At 39.4% G+C, this 21,384-nt stretch overlaps 1 non-coding gene across 1 annotated transcript; it reads left to right on the top strand.

Moving 5' to 3' along the window:
• The first annotated feature begins 14,403 nt into the window (after positions 1-14,403).
• Positions 14,404-14,510, top strand: LOC144374614 (U6 spliceosomal RNA). Its single transcript, XR_013433970.1, has one exon. It is a non-coding gene; the product is annotated as a U6 spliceosomal RNA (small nuclear RNA).
• Positions 14,511-21,384: the final 6,874 nt, after the last annotated feature.

Genomic DNA, 21,384 nt, shown 5'->3' with positions numbered 1-21,384 from the left:
GAGCAGAGGTTGGAGACTGAGGTGCAGAATGGTCTTACAGAGAGCAGAGGTTAAAGACTGGGGTGCAGAAGAAATGTTGCAGAGAGCATAGATTTGAGACTGGGGTGCAGAAGGACTGTTTCAGAGAGCAGAGTTTGAAGAATGAGGTGCAGACAGACTGTTACAGAGAGCATAGTTTTTAGACTGGGTTGCAGAATGACTGATACACAAAGCAGAGTTTGGAGACTGGGGTGCGGAATGACCGTTACAGAGAGCACAGTTTGGAGACTGTGGTATAGAAGGACTGTTACAGAGTGCAGAGTTTGGAGACTGGGGTGCAGAAGAACTGTTGCAGAGAACAGAGGTTGGAGACTGGGGTGCAGAAGAACTGTTGCAGAGTTCTTTTTAAGACTGAGGTGCAGAAGGTTTGTTAAAGAGAGCAGAGGTTGCATACTGGGGTGCAGAAGGATTGTTACAGAGAGCAGAGTTTGGAGACCTGGTGCAGAAGGATCTTACAGAGGGCAGAGGTTGGAGACTGAGGGCAGAAGGACTGTTGTAGAGAGCAGAGGTTGGAGACTGAGGTGCAGAATGATCGTTTCAGAGAGGAGAAGTTGGAGACTGGGGTGAAGAAGGCCTATTACAAAGATCAGAGGTTGGAGACTGGGGTGCTGAAGGCCTATTACAGAGAGGAGAGGTTGGAGACTGGGCTGCAGAAGGACTGTTACAGATAGCACAGTTTATAGACTGAGGTGCAGAATGATATTATTGAGAGCAGAGTTTGGATACTGAGGTGCAGATGGAATGTTATAGAGAGCAGAGTTTTGAGACTGGGTTGCAGAATGATTTTTGAAGAGAGCAGAGTTTTCAGACGTAGGTGCAGAAGGACTGTTGCAGAAAGCAGATGTTCGAGAGTGGGGTGCAGAAGGACTGATACAGAAAGCAGACTTTGCAGACTGTGGTGCAGAAGGACTGTTGCAGAGAACAAAGTTTCGAGACTGGGGTGCAGAATTACCTTTGCAGAGAGCTGAAGTTGGAGATTTAGGTGCCTAAGATTGTTACTGAGAGCAGAAGTTGGATACTGGGGTGCATATGGACTGTTACAAAGAGCATAGGTTGAAGACTGAGGTGCAGAAGAATCTTACAGAGAGCAGAGGTTAAAGACTAGGGTGCAGAATAACTGTTACATATAGTAGAGGTTGGAAACTGAGGTGCTTAAAGATCATTGCAGAGAGAAGAGTTTGGAGACTGATGTGCAGAAGGCCCATTGCAGAGAGGAGTGGTTGGAGACTGGGAAGAAGAAGAATCATTGCAGAGACCAGATGTTGGAGACTGGGGTGCAGAAGGTCTGTTACAGAGAGCAGAGTTTGGAGACTGGGGTGCAGAAGGTCTGTTACAGAGAGCAGAGTTTGAAGACTTGGTTGCAGAATGATTGTTGCAGAGAGCAGAGTTTTCAGATGTAGGTGCAGAAGGACTGTTGAAGAGAGCAGATGTTCAAGAGTGGGGTGCAGAACGACTCTTTCAGAGAGCAGAACTTGGAGACTGGGGTGCAGAAGGATTCTTGCAGAGAGCAGAGTTTGGAGACTGGCGTGCAGAAAGCCTGTTACAGATATCACATTTTGGAGAGTGGGTTGCAGAAGGATATTATAGAGAGCAGAGTTTGGAGACTGAGGTGCAGAAGGACTGTTACAGAGAGCAGATGTTGGAGACTGGGTTGCAGAATGATTGTTGCAGAGAGCAGAGTTTTGAGACTTAGGTGCAGAAGGACTGTTGCAGAGAGCAGATGTTTGAGAGTGGGGTGCAGAAAGACTCTTCAGAGAGCAGAACTTGGAGACTGGAATGCAGAAAGATTCTTGCAGGAAGCAGAGGTTCGAGACTGGGGTGCAGAAGGCCTGTTACAGATATCACAGTTTGGATACTGGTGTGCATAAAGATATTATAAAGAGCAGAGTTTGGAGACTGAGGTGCAGAAAGACTTTTACAGAGAGGAGAGGTTGGAGACTGGGGTGCAGAATGATTGTTGCAGAGAGCAGAGTTTTCAGACTGAGGTGCAGAAGGACTGTTGCAGAGAGCAGATGTTCGAGACTGGGTTGCAGAAGGAGTGTTTCAGAGAGTAGAACTTGGAGACTGAGGTGGAGAAGGATTGTTGCAGAGAGCAGAGGTTGGAGACTGTGGTGCAGAAGGACTGTTATAGGGAGCAGAGGTTCTAGACTGGGGTGCAGAAGGCCTGGTACAGAGAGCAGAGCTTTGACACTGTGGTGCAGAATGATTGCTGATATCTGGTGATCCTCCTTATGGACACCTTCTTTTCCGCACTGTTCATCAGGCCCTCTCTCCTCACCCTGCTCTCTTTTGGCTTTATGAGCACCTGTGACTACCACAGTAACTCTAAGCCATGACTCCAAGGCCTATCTCCTGGGAACCTGTCCTGCTGCCTCCTGGAATCTCCTCAGGGAGTCCCCGCAGGTACCCAGACTCCAGGCCCAACCTCCTTCTCTCTTTTTCTCTCTCCAGACATGCTCCTTCACTTTTATTTTATGTTTTAATGAGTCATCCCACTGCCACTCAGCTACCCCACAGACCATGTCCCCTCTTGTGTCCTCGTCACCAGGACTTTAAAGTGCTCCACCCAAGGCTCCTCTTCAGAGCTTTTCCCCAAGCTTCAAATGTCACATCTTCAGTTACCAGATATTTCCCTTCAATCTTGTTTTGGCACCAGATTACTCTCCCAGAATACATGAAGGTATTCTAACAAAAGCACATGGACTGTAGGTACTATTATGGCTTAGAAATAAGGTATCCTCTCACCAAAAGCTCAGGGTCAGCCACAGTAGCAGTGTTCAGATGTGAAATGATTAGACTGTTAGACTTGTGATCTAATCTGTGGATCCATCCATTTTGTGGGTTAATTATTTGAAAGGTACACTGTACTGAGAGGAGTGTAGACAGGTGGAGTGTGGCCAGGGACATGCCCTGGGGAATCACATCTTGTCCCCTGCGAACTGTCTCCTTCCGTCCCCTTTCCGCCCCAACCTTCTGGCTGCCATGAGCTTGGAATGCTTTCCCCCTTGTTTCCTTCCACCTTGGTTTCCCACCTCATCTCAGGCCGGCAGCAATGGGTCAGCTGGCCCCAGACCAAACCTCCAAGCCAGGAGGCCAGAGTGCATTTCCCCCTCCGGGTTGTTCTGGTCAGGCCTGTGGTAACTGTGGTAACCGGGGACTGACCCAGGGAGTAGGTGTTATGAGTGGATTGGACCCACAACCGTTTTCTAAATTCACAGATTCTGTAATTTTCATACTCAAGACATTTTGTTCTGGATGGCCTGTTTTCAGCCTGTCCTCACCTAGAATGCAGTCTACTAGTAATTATTGAGATTCTCCAGCCGTCCTGGTCCTGCCCATTTGCACACAACAGCTAGCTCCTACGCAGCCAGACCCATGGACCTCCTGCTGCCCACTGAGGAGAGAAGAGAGATTTTCTGAGGACCCTGTTAGAAGTCCAGTATTATTTTTTTTACAGACCAAACTCAGAGGGCATTTTTCAGGCAGTCCTTCACATGCATCTTTGAGAAATCAGACTCACAATGATTTTTGTGATTCTCTCCCAGGCTCCAATAACCACCGCTCTACTCCCTACTTCTCTGAGATCAACTTTTTAGCTTCCACAAAGAAGTGAAAAACTGCTATTTCTCTTTATGTGTCTGGCTTATTTCACTTAATATAATTTCTCCCATGAGCTAGTTTTAAATAGAAACTGCACAACAAATTCTTTTATGTCAGATTTAAATTTTATTCTGAAGAGATAATTCGAAATGGTCACATATGTTTATGTAGGAAAATGTTCATTAAAATATTTATAGGACTGGAGATGATCTGAATGTTTAGCCAAAGGGAAGAGATTAAGTTTATTTAAGAGAGATGTAAGCTTATTGATCACCTCAATAGATGCAGAAAAAGCATTTAACAAAATATAGCACCCCTACCTGTCAAAACAGTAGAAACACTAGGGACAGAAGGAACTTTGTAAAAGCATTGTAAAAGCTATCTATGCTAAACCCAAGGAAGCATCATTCTAAGTAGAGAAAGGTTGAAAGCACTCACTCTAAAAACTGGAAGTAGACAGGGTGCCCCCTCATTCACCACTTCTATTCAACTTCATCCTTGAAATTGCCAGAGCCATTGGACAAAAGAAAGAAATTAAAGGTATACAAATAGGTCAAGAAGAATTCATATCTCACTCTTTGCTGATAGGATCATGTCATCTTCTTAATTTTTTATTAGAGCATAATAGTTATACATAGAAGTTGGGTTGATTTGGAAAAGATCCTATGTGCGTGGAATTTGATTTACTCCATTTAGTCCCCACCCCCCATCTCCTTCCCCTTCCTGCCCCCATTCTACTTTTTCTACTGATCTTTTTTTGGGTTATTTATCTGTTAATTTCTGACTGGTGCTTTCTACATATACATACAGGTGCAGTCCCCTGTGGTAGACTTCCATGTGCACATAACATGATCTGCGTAAGACCTTTCACATTTCCTCCCTTCACAAAACTCTCCGCCCTCTCATTCTCCTTCTACTTCACTGACCTTCCCTGTATACATAAGATAGCCAGTCCAACCCCACTTCATCAACTTCTTTCCTCTATTTTGCTCTGGCCCTGATAATTTCAGCATTGTACAGGAATAGTTAATTTCTGCTTTTCTGAACACAGAGATCAAGATTGATGTAAAATGAGAAAAACTCTACATTGGAAAACACTGAAGGAAACACCGACTGCTTCTGCAGATGATGACTCTGCTTTGTAAATTTTTTTCTTAACATTTGCAATGAAAATGAACTTCTCCAAAAATACTATGTTTACATTAAAGGACAACAGGAGACAGAGATTACTGAGACAGTGAAAAATGACTTCACACCATGATGAGGTCGAATGGCTTTCTGTTGGCTTCTAGCAATTCTCTGGTTACTCCCACCCACCATCACCCCTGCAAATGTGTGCGGCTCCATGAGTCTGATTTTCTGAGACCAGTCCCACAAGTTATCAGTCTCCAGGCTGCTTTTCATTTCATATTATTTGCCATGTTGCTGCAGATTAACAAGCCTGTTTGGGGTGCTCTCAGTCCATTCTCATCATGGTCTCTTTTCCCCTGTTTTTTAGCTATGACAACATTGGAAATGAGCAATCAATCATTTGTCACTGAATTCATCTTTTTGAAATTATCCAACCACTTCAACCTACAGGGCTGGTTCTTCCTGCTTTTTCTGGTCATTTACCTGACCACTCTCCTGGGGAACATGCTCATAATGGTGACCACCAGGGTCATTCCTGCTCTCCACACTCCAATGTACTTTTTCTTCAGAAATTTGAGCTTCTTGGACGTCTGCTACACATCCACCACCCTCCCAGTACTGCTGGTTAACTTCTTCTGGGAGAAGAAGGCCATTTCTTATGAGGGCTGCCTTTCCCAAATCTTCTTCTTGGTAACAAGTGCTGGCACAGAAGGCTTCTTACTGGATGTGTGGCCAGTATGACTGCGGTGTGGCCACCTGCCGTCCTCCTCAGTACCCAGTCATCATGAGTGTGAAGGTCTGTGTTGGCCTGGTGACTTGGTCCTGGCTGTGTGGGCTGGTGAATATGGTCACACACACAGTGTTGGCCATCACACTCACTCTGTGTGGGCCCCACCAGATCAGCCACTTTCTCTGTGACACCCCATTGCTCCTGAAGCTCTCCTGCTCAGACACCTCTGTGAACGAGTCTGCGCTCCACGTGGTCAGTGCCACCATGGGCCTGAGCCCCTGCCTCTTCACTGCAGGCTCCTACGCACTCATCATGGCGGCCATCCTGGGGATTCCCTCTGCCCAGGGCAGGAGGAAGGCCTTCTCCACCTGTGCGTCCTCTCTCACTTTCGTGGTGGTCTTCTATGGAACAGCCAACTTCTACTATAACAGGCCCAGAGAAGGCTGGAATGGAAACCCTGGTCTCTGTGCTCTTCTGTGTGTGGTGACCCCCATGTTGAAGCCCATCATTCACAGCCTGAAAAGCAACGAGGTCCAGAGTGACCTGAGGAAGCTGGCTGGGAGACAGACTGTATAGTGTGATTAGAACTAGATGATGGTTTCATTCTAGGAAATGTCTTAGTTGTAGAAATATGTGAACTCTTCAGCAGCAATTACAAGAGCGCTCTCTCCATACACAGTGTCTCATGAACACTGTGGTGCCCCTCCAACCAGGGGAAGCACACTGTGCTAAGTATGTGACACATTGTGACCTCACCTGGGTTCCCTAATCCACAGGCATTTCAGAGTATTTTTATTACTTTTCTCTCCAAAAAGCCAATACCCAAAGCAGTCAATCTCTTTTCCCCCAATATTGCAGCTCTAGCCAACACTAGTGAATATGAAGTGCTATGTGCAATGTGACTTTGACTTGCATTTTCGTAATGGATCTTGATACTAAGTTTTAAATAAACACCATTTCTGGGTTTCTCCTTCACATGTGGAAAGACCCAGGTATACACTCGAGTTTCTGTGGATATTTTTAATGAAGTAATACCATATACGCCTTTTGGATCTGACTCCGTTCACTTAGGATGTTTGTAATTTTCAGTTATATTGTAGCTTCTATAAGTATTTTAGTTTATTCCTCCTTATTGTGACTGATTTCCATCTTATGAAAATGCCACTTTTTTTGTTCATTTCCCACTGCATAGTAATTTTTCCTTTGTGTCTGTGTGGGTGTCATACTGCAGATTGAACCCGGAGCCTCCTGCACACTAAACAATGTTCTACCAATAAGCCAAAGCCCAACCCTTTTAAAAATTTTGTTTTGAGACAGGGTCTTGTAAATTTGCCCAGGTTGTCCCTGAATTTGTGATCCTCCTGCCTCAGCTTCTTGAGTAGCTAGATAACAGACCTGCCTGGTCATTTTCACATTTTGACTAATATGAATAAGTTTGGTATATAAAAAATGAACATTATATATAATATGAACATTATATGAACATTTATGTACAAATCATTGGTGGACAACTTTTTTATTTTTTTTGAGTTTTTAAGTAGGATTGGAAGATTTGGATCGTTAACTCCATATTTAACTTTCTGAAGAAGTTCCAGATAATTTTCAGAACAGTGGAACCAGCTTAACTTATTATTAAGAGTGGTGAATAAAGCTTCTGATTTCCTCACTCCCTTAACAACACATCATTATCATTCCTTGTATTGTGATGACCTTGGAATGTGTGAAGTGCTTCATTAAATGTGCTTTAGCTTTGCCTTTCCCTGATGGCTAATCATTCTAAGATCTTTTAGGAGTACTGTTAATGTGTCTGTCCTAAGCATGAGGAAAACCCAATTGTATTATGGGGAATTTTAAGTTTTAGAGACTTACATCTTTATCTAATACTTTTATTTTTATTTTTGTGCAGTAAAATACTACAAGACTTTCAAACTTGTTGTCTTTTTACCATCTGTGCCTGAAAGAGCTGTTTGATGACTCTTTTTTCCTCCTACTTTTAAACTCCATAGCAAACAATTTCTTCACCAGGTCATGAGCATCAGCAGGATCATAAAATTAAGGGGCACGAAGTCATACAGGGTTTGGTAAGGGATCAGCACTTAACAAGAGTGGATCAGCTGAAGATAGTGGGGATGCTTTTAATATTGTGGCTTCTGATATCTGTCCATCTGGCAAAGTATGTAACATGAAGGAAAAACTTCATATGCTGTGCGAAATCCATCCCAATAAGTGTACACTTACCCTGACCCCTTCTCTCCCTAGTGGGCAGGGAAGGCAGTCTTGAGGTTTCAGCCACCCACAACTTCTTAGCAGAAATCACACTCTGAACTTCGCTCATCCACATCCCAGAAGAGAGAGGACACTGATCTGCTCGCTGCATGCTGGGAACAGGTGATTGCCAAGACATTAATGAATCCAAAAGCGAATTAATTGCTCTCCATTGTTGCAGTTGAACTCAAGCCGTTGCCCTTGAGTTGTGTTTGCACACTGAGGAGTCCCAGAGCAGCTGCAGAGGATAGGCACGATGCATATTCCCAACAGGTCAGCCCCAGACCTCTATAAATGTCCATCACAGGAAAATGAATTGTGAGAGATAAGAGGATTTTGACTACTTCATGAGGCCACAGATATGCGACCGGCAACTCTCAGAATAACAGGTCTGTTTTTTGGTGAATGGAGACAAACAGCCAGTTTTACCAAGAGCTTGCTTTGCAGCCCAGGTGCTAGTATGGAGAGCAGCAAGGGCCACACAAAATCCAGAAATCTACGCCTCTCTGTGAGAGTTGCTGGTAAGTAGTTTATTTACCATCACAATTTTCAAAAACACTATCCCAGAATCAGGATATACCTACACCTTAAAAACATATTACAGAATATTGTACATATTTTCATTACCATTTTGATGGCATTTAGGTAATGACCTATCGTAGCAACTTTTCTATGTGTGTCTAAGTTTCCACAATACTACTTGTATTGCAAGAGTAGAAATAACTTCAGAGGTTATCACAAAACCTGAGGGATTTAGCATGATGCCTCCAGTACTGAAATAGAAAACAAAACATAACCAGAAACCCTGGGGTTCCTAAATTCTTTAAGTGAGATGATGTTTGTGGAAAATTACTTATGGTAAACAATAGATAATGCTTAGTGTTAATCCTCTGCTTTGATGAGCAGGACAGAAAGAAATAATTTTTAGGGAGAAAGTATAGGGACACATTCCCATTATGATACAATATAGCATAACAATAGACCTACCAAAATATCTGTTTAAATAAAAATAATTATTGTAGAAGAAGTTATGTTTATAAACATATTCTTTCACAAACTAGGGGTTTTCATCTTTATCTTACAACACATGGATGCTTGGGGAGGGTAGTTGCAAGCAATTTAACTGTAATAAATCCCTGAATCTTGTGAGTAATCTACTTCATACACAACCCCCCTCCTTTAGAAATATTATATTTTGGGGTCACACATAAGTGACTTCATTCTCGGTCACCTGACTTTGAGAGGACTGATTGGGAAAGAAAGATTCAGAGCTGCTTGTTCTGTGGGAACTGAGCCGATGGTCTCCATAAGGGATATGTTTAGGAGACAGGAGACACTGAGATCCTAAGAAGCCGCTGGGCTATGCTGCCTCACTTATGCCCACAGAGGCTTTACTTTTCTTAACAAGATATCTGCACCAGAAACACTGAACAGAAATATCTTCTCGCCTCTGTCAAGTCTCTGTTACATCTTTTAGGTCGACACAGTACAGTCTTTAAAGAATCTTTTAAAAACTCTGCTCCATGGATGTACTTGACAGACCTTCTTCATTCTTCAAACCTTTACTGAGTGCACATTTACACAAGGTGTTGCCCTAGTGTTTGGAACACAATTGAGAGGCCCAACTAGGACCTGGAGGAGCGCATATTCAAGATGGAATGAGGGGCTTTGACAAGTATTAAGTGCTCCATTCCCAGAGCTGCCGAAGCAGCTAAGAAAAAATAATGATAATTTGTAGATTAAATAGAATTGTTACCAAGTTTCCTGCACATATTGATTTCATCTTCTCATTAGATTGTAAGTTGGTTGAAGGATAGTGTCGGAGACCAGTTCCAACAGGGGGTCTCAGGAGACGAACGGATGGTGAGCAGTCGGCGAAAGAGGGGGTGGAGAAACAACAGACACCTAAGTGAAGGTGTTAATCCCAATCTTTACTTGTGAAGTTGATCATATATACTTTTCATTTTGGCAGGCTTACAGTACTTTGTGGTCACAAAACAGGAATCATTATTCAAACAAAACAAAATATTACGTAGCTACAATTAGAATACAAGAATATATCTTGGCTTATGCATAAGCAAGCATTTGTACTTTCAGTTCGAGTTTTACTTTGAGCTATTTCTGCTTAGTTAACTTTTAATAATAGTTACAAATGTCCCAAACTATTGGCCTATACCTTGACTATTCTTTCTTGACTTACTGACTGGAACCGGTGCCATAGTTACAGCAAGTAGTTTATTTGTTATTACTTGTAACCAAACAAAAGTAAGAGCACAAACTATTGTGCACAGGAACAAAAAAATTTGCCCAGTACTAAGCACTAATCTATCTTCTTAACATTAATTTTCCTTCTCTAGATTTTAATTTAATTTCTCAAAAACTTCCTTGACACGAATAAAGGGAGTTTTTCTTAGGCATTAACAATTTACACTCAACAGCTGAATCATGGCATTTAGAGCAAACAGACCTATGCTTTAGAAGTAGTTGCATTAATTGGAGAAGTCATGATTTTTCCTTTATACTTAATGGTCATATGAGAAATCAGAACTATACTTATTAAAGGAATAAAAAAAACAAATCAGCCCATTCCCAGAAACATACTGCGCTCCTCCAGAGGATGGACGCCTTGCGCCATCCACCTCAGTAGGGCCTTGCCATTGCCTGAGTCAGGGGAGGGGCGCAGCCGGACAGGGATCAGATATTATCATTTTTTGGTTTCTTAGTAGATTTTGCTTAGGACTAAATTAGCCCCTGTATAGGAACAAAATTGGTTTGAATTGAAACTAAACACTACCAAGAAAAGAAATTTTAAAATCCTAAATGGAAAAGAGAATTTTTTTATTTTGAAGAATTTTATAACTAGAAGTCTCTGACATATCGTAAGAGGTAATAATTTGTCTTCCCTTTCCTCTTTATGCTAGAAGAAGCACAGGTGAAATAAAAAGGACTGAAAGATCTGGCACAGTGGTGCACGCCTGTAACCCAGCAGCTCAGGAGGCTGAGGCAGGAGGATAGTGAGTTCAAAGACAGCCTCAGCACAAACATGGAACCAAGAAACTCAGTGAGACCCTGTCTTTAAATAAAATATAAAATAGGGCTGGGGATCTGGCTCAGTGGTCAAGCCCCTGAGTTCAATCTCTGGTAACTGCCCCCCTACACCCCGGCCCCAAAAAAACAGAACTGAAAGAGATGATAAATTCTGAATTGAGTGCTGAATCTCCAAGACAGGAGGGAGGCTTTTTCCTGGTGAATTTGTTAAGATTTTAAACCTATCATTTAGGGGTAAGGGCATCCCTCCATGTTAGGTGAAAGAGCCCAGCCTCCCCCAAAGTGTGTCTTTGGACCAGCATCACTGGGAACACTTGGAACTCACTGTCTGAGGCCAACTGTTCTGCACAATGACCTCTGATCTTTCCCTCGGCTCCATGCGCCCACACCACATGGAAGGATATGAGGACAACTCTGGGTCAGGCCAGATAGCTCATTGATTTCACAGTAATATATTCACATTGCCACAAGCACGTGAAATCATTCAGATATTTTTTCTGTATAAATTGACCTTGTACTGTGTGTGTGTGTGTGTGTGTGTGTGTGTGTGTGTGTGTGTGTGTGTGTGTTTTAAGCAATTTACTGGGCAACATGAAAATTGGATGTAAAATTTTTAATCATTGCTTGTGCTTTTGAGATCAAATAGGAATCATTGTTTCCCTGATGTGCATAAGGGTTTTTATGATCACACCATTCTATCTCGTTTTGGTCATGCCCATTTTTTTTTTTTCATTTTAGCAAATGAATCCCTAAGGTTAGTCAGCAAAACATTTCATTTATTGCCAAAGCAAAAAAATAAAAATAAAAAAATAAAGTTTTTCCCTTAAGACTCTAGACTTATTTATTTTATTTTGTTTATATTTTAAAATTAGTTGTGCTTAACTGAAGCACCAAATTTCTATTGAAATTTAAATACTTTAAGCTTCTTTATGCCCTGAGATTTGGAATTTTAATGAAAGCAGTGTTGGCCTATTAATCATGTGCAATGAATTATTAGAACCAAAGACAAGAATTTCTGGGCATTGAAGATAATAAGACAGTTTACTAATATATGGTATTATCATCAGGTAACAAAGTGTCATTATAAATAAGAGTTATTACATGATAAATTTTCTGAGTCAATTTCTTTTTTGTTTCTTAAATCATAATTGTTAATACTTATTAAATGTACAAATTCATGTACATTATGCAAATTAAAGGGATTCATTGATGTTTCCCTACTTGCATTAATATATTGAGCATTAATTTCAATTCTTTTTTCTGTAAAATGGGGATAATATGTTATCTTATAGGTTGTTGTGTAAACCAAATAAATTAATGCATGTAAAAGTCTTATAGGCATTTAATAAGTGTTAGGTATTTTCATCTAATGTGTGTCTCTATTCGTTACTCAGTTTGAAAAATCCTGATTGGATTCAGGTATGTAAAAATTCATCTTTTCAAAGAAATTCACTGAGTTTTGATAGAATGGATTATCCGAAATTCAATCTAATTTTTACATAAAACAGTCCACTACATTAAACAAGGTTTTTAAAGTCAGGCATTTATGTGTATTGAAGCAATCTAAGAAGACTCACACTCAAATTATTTTTTTATGAAATATGCCTTAGATGATTATGATGATTATGGTTATTATTATTGCAGAGAAGAGGGTTTACTATTCATTTGAACTAATTCCTATGCTGCATTATATAAATTCTAAGGAGCAAGTACATATTGTGTCACAAAGTGTCCTTCATGAGTTATGATTGTTAACAATGAATTCCAATGGTGACCATGATGATGATTCAATTTAATGCCCTACATTAATAAAGAGCATAGAGGATAAGGAAAATTGTTTGGGTATCATCCTTCACCCTACCCCACACCCGTGACCTACAAGAAATTAGCCAGTAAAACCAAAGAAAAACTTATATGTAGATAAAAATATATAAACATACATTGGGAGATTTTTTTAATGCCCCATGAAACTGTCCCTCCTGGACTGACCTTTATATTTAAGACCTTTACAATAGCAGTATGCACAACTTTCGATATTGTATTTTTAAATCCCTGAACATTTACGTTTAGTTTTCCCTTGTACACATCCACAGACTATGTACCAATTTCCCATAGTAAAATCTGCTGGAACTGCCTTCTATGTAGAATTTTATTTCTTTTTCTGAAAACATCTAGATATCTAACTATAAAAGATATTGTCATATTGATCTTTTTGATACGAGGAGTTAAAAGAAAGTACATGTCACTGATTTCTAAATGACTTGAAGTTCATCCAGGTAGTTGATAGAGAAAACAGAGAACATAAGAAATGTCAAGTACATGTAGCTTCCAGCTCCATTTCAAAGTTGATTTATTGTAAATCAATGCTAATAAGGTAACCTCTTGTTTAGGAAAATTATTTAGAGAAAGCGATACCTACAACTGAACTAGATAGTGTGGTGTTTTTAGTCATTTCTAGATAAATGTTTATTACAATTTTCGTGAACACCAAGTATCACAAGAATCCCTACTTTCTCTATTTCCTTCTCTACTTTCTCTATTCTCTATTTCTCTATTCTCCTGGGGGATTTCATATTCACACTTTGATATAACAGTTGCCTTTAAGACAATGACTCCCAAATCCACACCATCAGTTTTAGGCTGACTGTGAAGGGCATTTCCACGTGATTATCCCACAGATAACTCACATTCAACATTACTCAAATCAAATCCGCTAAAGCCTCCTCTACATTTGCTATTCCTCACATATTCCTGTTTTCCTGAGTGATCCCAACAGCTAGCCAGCCTGCCCAAACTGATTTGTTGTCTTTACCGTGTCCTCTTCAACTAGAACTTTAAAGTTCTCCATATCCTTCTCCATGAGGGCTTCAGAGATTTTCTCCCACCTTCAACACAGCACGTCTTCAGATACAGACCACTTCATTTTGATCTTGTTTTAGCACTCAGATCACTCTTTTGAACTAAACAGGTGTGTCTAAAACCTGGGGAACCAGGTTTCACAGTTATCGACCCCTGCTCCTTTGACTCACATGCACAATTCCATGAGTGGGTCTATCTGCATGTTCTAGACCTAGAGATCTGATGATTTTCTAAAACCCAGTCTATCTCCCTCCAGATGTCCCTGTTTTCAGTATGCACTCAACTGAAAAAGATTTATTGTTCCCTATTGTTAATACTCTGCAATCATTCATGTCCACACTCATACCCAAGCCTGGCTTCCAGAGACACATTTGGGCTCCCTGGTGGCCCATGGCATGGTGGGGGGTGGAACGTTTTCCGAGATTTCTATTGCCAAGTACCTTGCTTAGAAATCAGGCCTGATACAGCTTCACAGAGCCTAGTCCCGGCCCCATAGGCTGATACCCTGCAACCTCCCCTGAATAGCAGGCTCCTCAGAATGACCCAGGTCTTGGCAGCATCAACTGGTACTATCCTACCAGCCCCTTGAAGCCTAGCTGGAGTCTCCATAGAAACAGGGTACATCTCTATAGAAATGGGATCCCTCCTCCCGCCCCAGTGTGATGACCTCTCAGAGAAGCTCAATAATGAGGGTCTTTCCATTTATAGAAATTAGGATAACCAAGTGTTCTGGGCTCGCTTCGGCAGCACATATACTAAAATTGGAACAATACGGAGAAGATTAGCATGGCCCCTGTGCAAGGATGACATGCAAATTCGTGAAGCATTCCATATTTTTAAGACTGCATTTATTTATTTATTTATTTTTTTTTGTGGATGTTGTGGTTGGGTTTTTGTTGTTGTTGTTGTTGTTGCTGTTTTTTTAAAAAAAAGTGTTTTTAAAATTCATTTTATTTTATTTTATTTTATTTTTTAATTTTAATCCTCATCTCTATTATTGCTATTGTTATTTTTTAAAATTCTTTTAAATCTTCAATTTTTTCTTTCTCTTTCTTCTCTTCCTCTGTCTTTCCATTTCTTTTCAATTGTCTTATTCCTTCTTCCTTGAATTCTACCTGGTAACTCTCATTCTCTTTGGTGATTTCTTCCCTTCCCTGCTAATACCTTTCCTCCCAAGCATCAAATAAATTTATAGGAGTAGACAGTAATTCAACAGTCAAACAGAACAAAAAGCAAAATGAGCAGTATGAAAAAGCAAGGAAGAAAAGGAGTACAAACAACACAGGACAGCCCAAATATTCAGAACGACATAGAGTCATCACAAAAGTGGTCATATAAAGAACTCAGGGAACACCTTAGACAGATGGAATGGAACCTTAAAGAGGACACAAGACAGCAAATTCAAGCAGCGAAAGAACACATTGAGAAGGAATTACATAAAATGATAAAAGACGAAGTTAAGCATCTATATCAGGAGATAGAGACTATAAAAAAGAATCAAACAGTAATCTTAGAAATGAAGGAAATTATAAACCAAATTAAAATCTCATATGAGAGTATCACTAATAGAGTGGAGCAACTAGAAGCCAGAACTTCTGATAATGAAGACAAAATATATCAACTTGAAAAGAGTCTAGCCAACTCAGATAGGATGGTTAAAAATCATGAGAGAAACATACAAGAGATATGCGATAATATAAAAAAACCAAATTTAAGAGTCATTGGGATAGAGGAAGGGATAGAAATTGAAACCAGGGGAATGAGTAATTTACTAAATGAAATAATTACAGAAAACTTTCAAGAAATAAAAAAGGAAACAGATATACAAATTGTAGATGCATACAGGACACTGAGCATACAAAATCACAGTAGACCAACGCCAAGACACATTGTTATGAAGATATCCAATATACAGAAGAAAGAGAGAATATTAAAAGCTACAAGAGAAAGGAGACAGATTACATTCAGGGGTAAACCAATAAGGTTAACAACGGATTTTTCAACACAGACGCTGAAAGCAAGAAGATCCTGGAACAACGTATTCCAAACACTGAAAGACAATGGATGCCAACCAAGAATCCTGTATCCAGCAAAATTAAGCTTCAGGTACAACAACGAAATAAAAATCTTTCACGATAAACAAAAACTAAAAGAATTTGCAGCCAGAAAACCAGCATTGCAAAGCATCTTGAGCAAAACACTCCACGAGGAAGAAATGAAAAACAATAACCAAAGCCAACAGTGGGAAGTACCTCAGTAAAGACAGACAGAGGGGGGAAAGCAAATCATGGAGAAACAAACTAAATAAAAAAAAAGAGGTAAATAATCAAACATGGCTGGAAGAACAAACCATATATCAATAGTAACTCTAAACATTAATGGTTTAAACACTCCAATAAAGCGACATAGGCTAGTAACATGGATTAAAAAAACAAATCCAACAATATGCTGCCTCCAGGAGACACACCTGACTGGAAAAGACATACACAGGCTGAAGGTGAAAGGTTGGGAAAAAATATATCACGCACACAGTCCTCGCAAGCAAGCAGGTGTGGCCATCCTCATATCGAATAAAATCGACTTCAAGACTAAATTAATCCAAAGGGATAAGGAAGGACATTATATTCTGTTAAAAGGAACCATTAAACAAAAAGATATAGCAATTATCAATATTTATGCACATAATAATGGTGCTGTGAAGTTCATATAACAAATTCTCCTCAAGTTCAAGAATCAAATAGACCACAACACAATAATTATGGGCGACTTCAACACACCTCTCTCACCATTGGACAGATCCTCCAAAGAAAAGTTGAATAAAGAAACTATAGAACTCAATACCACAATCAATAACCTAGACTTAATTGACATATATAGAATATATCAACCATCATCAAGAGGATATACTTTTTACTCAGCAGCACATGGATCCTTCTCAAAAATAGACTATATATTATGCCATAGGGCAACCCTCAGTAAATATAAAGGGGTGGAGATAATACCATGCATTTTATCTGATCATAATGGAATGAAACTGGAAATCAATGATAAAAAAAGGAAAGGAAAATTCATTATCACATGGAAAATGAACAATATGTTACTGAACGATCAAAGGGTTACAGAAGACATAAAGGAGGAAATCAAAAAATTCTTAGAGATAAATGAAAATACAGACACAACCTATCGGAATCTATGGGACACAATGAAAGCAGTTTTAAGAAGGAAATTCATCACCTGGAGGTCATTCCTCAAAAAAAGGAAAAACCAACAAATAAATGAGCTCACACTTCATCTCAAAGCCCTAGAAAAGGAAGAGCAATACAACAGCAAATGTAGCAGAAAGCAAGAAATAATTAAAATCAGAGCGAAAATCAACGAAATTGAAACAAAAGAAACTATTGAAAAAATTAACAAAACTAAAAGTTGGTTCTTCGAAAAAATAAACAAGATTGACAGACCCTTAGCCATGCTAACGAAGAGAAGAAGAGAGAGAAATCAAATTACTAACATAAGGGATGAAAAAGGCAATATCACAACAGATGCTACAGAAATACAGAAGAGAATTAGAAATTATTTTGAAAACCTATACTCCAATAAAATAGAAAATAGTGAAGACATCGATAAATTCCGTAAGACATACGATTTGCCTATACTGAGTCAGGAGGACACACACAATTTGAACAGACCAATATCAATGGATGAAATTGTAGAAGCAATCAAAAGATTACCAACCAAGAAAAGCCCAGGACCGGATGGGTATACAGCGGAGTTTTACAAAACCTTTAAAGAAGAATTAATACCAATACTTTTCAAGTTATTCCAGGAAATAGAAAAAGAGGGAGCTCTTCCAAATTCATTCTATGAGGCCAACATCACATTGATTCCGAAGCCAGACAAAGACACATCAAAGAAAGAAAACTACAGACCAATATCTCTGATGAACCTAGATGCAAAAATCCTCAATAAAATTCTCGCGAATCGGATACAAAGGCACATCAAAAAAATTGTGCACCATGATCAAGTAGGATTCATCCCTGGTATGCAAGGCTGGTTCAATATACGGAAATCTATAAATGTTATTCACCACATCAATAGACTTAAAAGAACCATATGATCATCTCGATAGATGCAGAAAAAGCATTCGACAAAGTACAGCATCCGTTTATGTTCAAAACTGGAACATACCTCAACATTGTAAAAGCAATTTATGCTAAGCCTCAGGCTAGCATCATTCTGAATGGAGAAAAATTGAAGGCATTCCCTCTAAAATCTGGAACAAGGCAGGGATGTCCTCTATCACCACTTCTATTCAATATAGTTCTCGAAACACTGGCCAGAGCAATTAGACAAACGAAAGAAATTAAAGGCATAAAAATTGGAAAAGAAGAGCTTAAATTATCACTATTTGCGGATGACATGATTATATATCTAGAAGACCCAAAAGGGTCTACAAAAAAACTACTAGAACTAATAAATGAATTCAGCAATGTGGCAGGATATAAAATCAACACACACAAATCAAAGTCATTTCTGTATATCAGCGACAAAACTTCTGAAATGGAAATAAGGGAAAACACTCCATTCACGATAGCCTCAAAAAAAATAAAATACTTGGGAATAAACCTAACAAAAGAGGTGAAAGATTTATACAATGAAAACTACAGAACTCTAAAAAGAGAAGTAGAAGAAGATCTTAGGAGATGGAAAAATATACCCTGTTCATGGATAGGCAGAACTAACATCATCAAAATGGCGATATTACCAAAAGTTCTCTGTAAGTTTAATGCAATGCCAATCAAAATCCCAATGGTATTGCTTGTAGAAATAGAAAAAGCAATTATGAAATTCATATGGAAAAATAAAAGACCCAAAATAGCAAAAGCAATTCTAAGCAGGAAGTGTGAATCAGGTGGTATAGCAATACCAGACTTCAAACTATTTTACAGAGCAATAATAACAAATACAGCATGGTACTGGTACCAGAACAGGCGGGTGGACCAATGGTATAGAATAGAGGACACAGAAACTAATCCACAAAGTTACAACTATCTTATATTTGATAAAGGGGCTAAAAGCATGCAATGGAGGAAGGATAGCATCTTCAACAAATGGTGTTGGGAAAACTGGAAATTCATATGCAACAAAATGAAACTGAATCCCCTCCTCTCACCATGCACAAAAGTTAACTCAAAATGGATCAAGGACCTGGATATCAAATCAGAGACTCTGCATATGATAGAAGAAAAAGTTGGTTCTGATCTACATATTGTGGGGTCGGGCTCCAAATTCCTTAACAGGACACCCATAGCACAATAGTTAATGGCAAGAATCAACAAATGGGACTTACTTAAACTAAAAAGTTTTTTCACAGCAAGAGAAACAATAAGAGAAGTAAATAGGGAGCCTACATGATGGGAACAAATATTTACCCCTCACACTTCAGATAGAGCCCTAATATCCAGAGTATACAAAGAACCCAAAAAATTAGACAATAAGACAACAAATAACCCAATCAACAAATGGGCCAATGACCTGAACAGACACTTCTCAGAGGAGGACATACAATAAATCAACAAGAACATGAAAAAATGCTCACCTTCTCTAGCAGTCAGAGAAATGCAAATCAAAACCACCCTAAGATACCATCTCACTCCAGTAAGATTGGCAGCCATTAGGAAGTCAAACAACAACAAGTGCTGGCGAGGATGTGGGGAAATGGGTACTCTTGTACATTGCTGGTGGGACTGAAAATTGTTTCGACCAATTTGGAAAGCAGTATGGAGATTCCTGGGAAAGCTGGGAATGGAACCAACATTTGATCCAGCTATTGCCCTTCTCAGACTATTCCCTGAAGAACTTAAAAGAGCGTACTACAGGGATATTTCCACATGGATGTTCACAGCAGCACAATTCACAATAGCTAGACTGTGGAACCAACCTAGATGCCCTTCAATGGATGAATGGATTAAAAAAATGTGGCATTTATACACCAGGGAGTATTATTCTGCATTAAAAAATGACAAAATCATGGAATTCGCAGGGAAATGGATGGCACTAGAACAGATTATGCTTAGTGAAGCTAGCCAATCCCTAAAAAACAAATACCAGATGTCTTCTTTGATATAATGAGAGCAACTAAGAATAGAGTAGGGAGGAAGAGCAGGAAGAAAATATTAACATTAAACAGAGACACGAGGTGGGAGGGAAAGGGAGAGAAAAGGGGAATTGCATGGAAATGGAAAGAGACTCTCATTGTTATAAAAAACTACATATAAGAGGTTGGGAGGGGAAAGGGGGAAAAAAAACAAAGAGAGAAACTAATTATAGTAGACGGAATAAAAAGTGAAATGGGGGGGAGGGGGGATAGTAGAGGATAGGAAAGATAGCAGAATACAACAGTTACTAGTATGGCATTATGTAAAAATGTGTATGTGTAACTGATGTGATTCTGCAATCTGTATTTGGGGTAAAAATGGGAGTTCATAACTCACTTGAAACTAATGTTTGGGCTGGGGATGTGGCTCAGCGGTAGCGCACTCGCCTGGCATGCGTGCAGCCCGGGTTCGATCCTCAGCACCACATACCAACAAAGATGTTGTGTCCGCCGAGAACTAAAAAATAAATATTAAAAATTCTCTCTCTCTCTCTCTCTCTCTCTCTCTCTCTTTCTTCTCTCATTCTCTTTTAAAAAAAAGAAACTAATGTTTGCAATATGACATGTCAAGAGCCTTGTAATGATTTGAACAACCAATAAAAAAAAAATTAAAAAAGATATTAGGATAACCAAGTGTTCTGAACTGGCTGAGCCTTAGATGGCAAATTCCTGCTATATTCTTTAAGATTTCTGCCATCAATGTTGCCTGAGATGCCAACTTGCCATCCCACTAACTATAAGACAGTGTTCTCAGTCAAGACGAATCCCACAACCAATAACACACACACACACACACACACACACAAACACACACACACACACACATGCACACGCCCATCCATCATGGTGACCAAGGCTTTGTATCTGTGATACAGAACGATTGCACCCACCAATCACATTCACTGCTTCAAACAGATCGTGATCAGGAAACAACTTATGTCACTTGTAAAATGTGATATATCCTGGACTATCACTGTGGTAAAAAAAAGAAGTAGAGAAATGCAAAAAATGGGAGAAAATACTTAACCTCTTAGAGACCTAAAAAAATATTTAGATGTGGTTCCAACCAATCCTGAGTTCAAAATCATCTTGAAAAAATGCTTTCACTTCTATTTATCAATTTACTTTCTTACTTACTTACTTACTTACTTACTGCAGTACTTGGGATTGAACCCAGTGGCACTCTACCATGAAGCTATATCCCCAGCCTTTTCAATTATTTGGGGCGGGGGGCCTTGCAGAGTTTCAAATTTATGATCCTCCTGCCTTAGTCTCCCAAGTACCAGGGATTACAGGCAGTTACCACTCATCCCCATTAATTACTTATTTTTAAAATAAGGCTATTTTTAAAAACTGAACTATAATTTGTACTCAAAGAATGCACAGATCTAGAATACCCTGATTCATGGTATTATTAAAAAAATAAATTTTCAAAGATAAAAAGAAATTCTCCCCAAAGAATTCAGTGACTGATGAAAACAGTTGAAGTCAAATCTCCCTGAATAAACACATATTGATGCCTTCAAAAAAAAAAAAAAAAAAAAAAAAAAAAGTGTAG

This window comes from Ictidomys tridecemlineatus, unplaced genomic scaffold (genome assembly GCF_052094955.1).
Source record: "Ictidomys tridecemlineatus isolate mIctTri1 unplaced genomic scaffold, mIctTri1.hap1 Scaffold_770, whole genome shotgun sequence".
Taxonomy (NCBI): Eukaryota; Metazoa; Chordata; class Mammalia; order Rodentia; family Sciuridae; genus Ictidomys; species Ictidomys tridecemlineatus.
The sequence above is the reverse complement of the archived record's forward strand: the minus strand, read 5'-3'. Positions and strand labels throughout refer to the sequence as shown.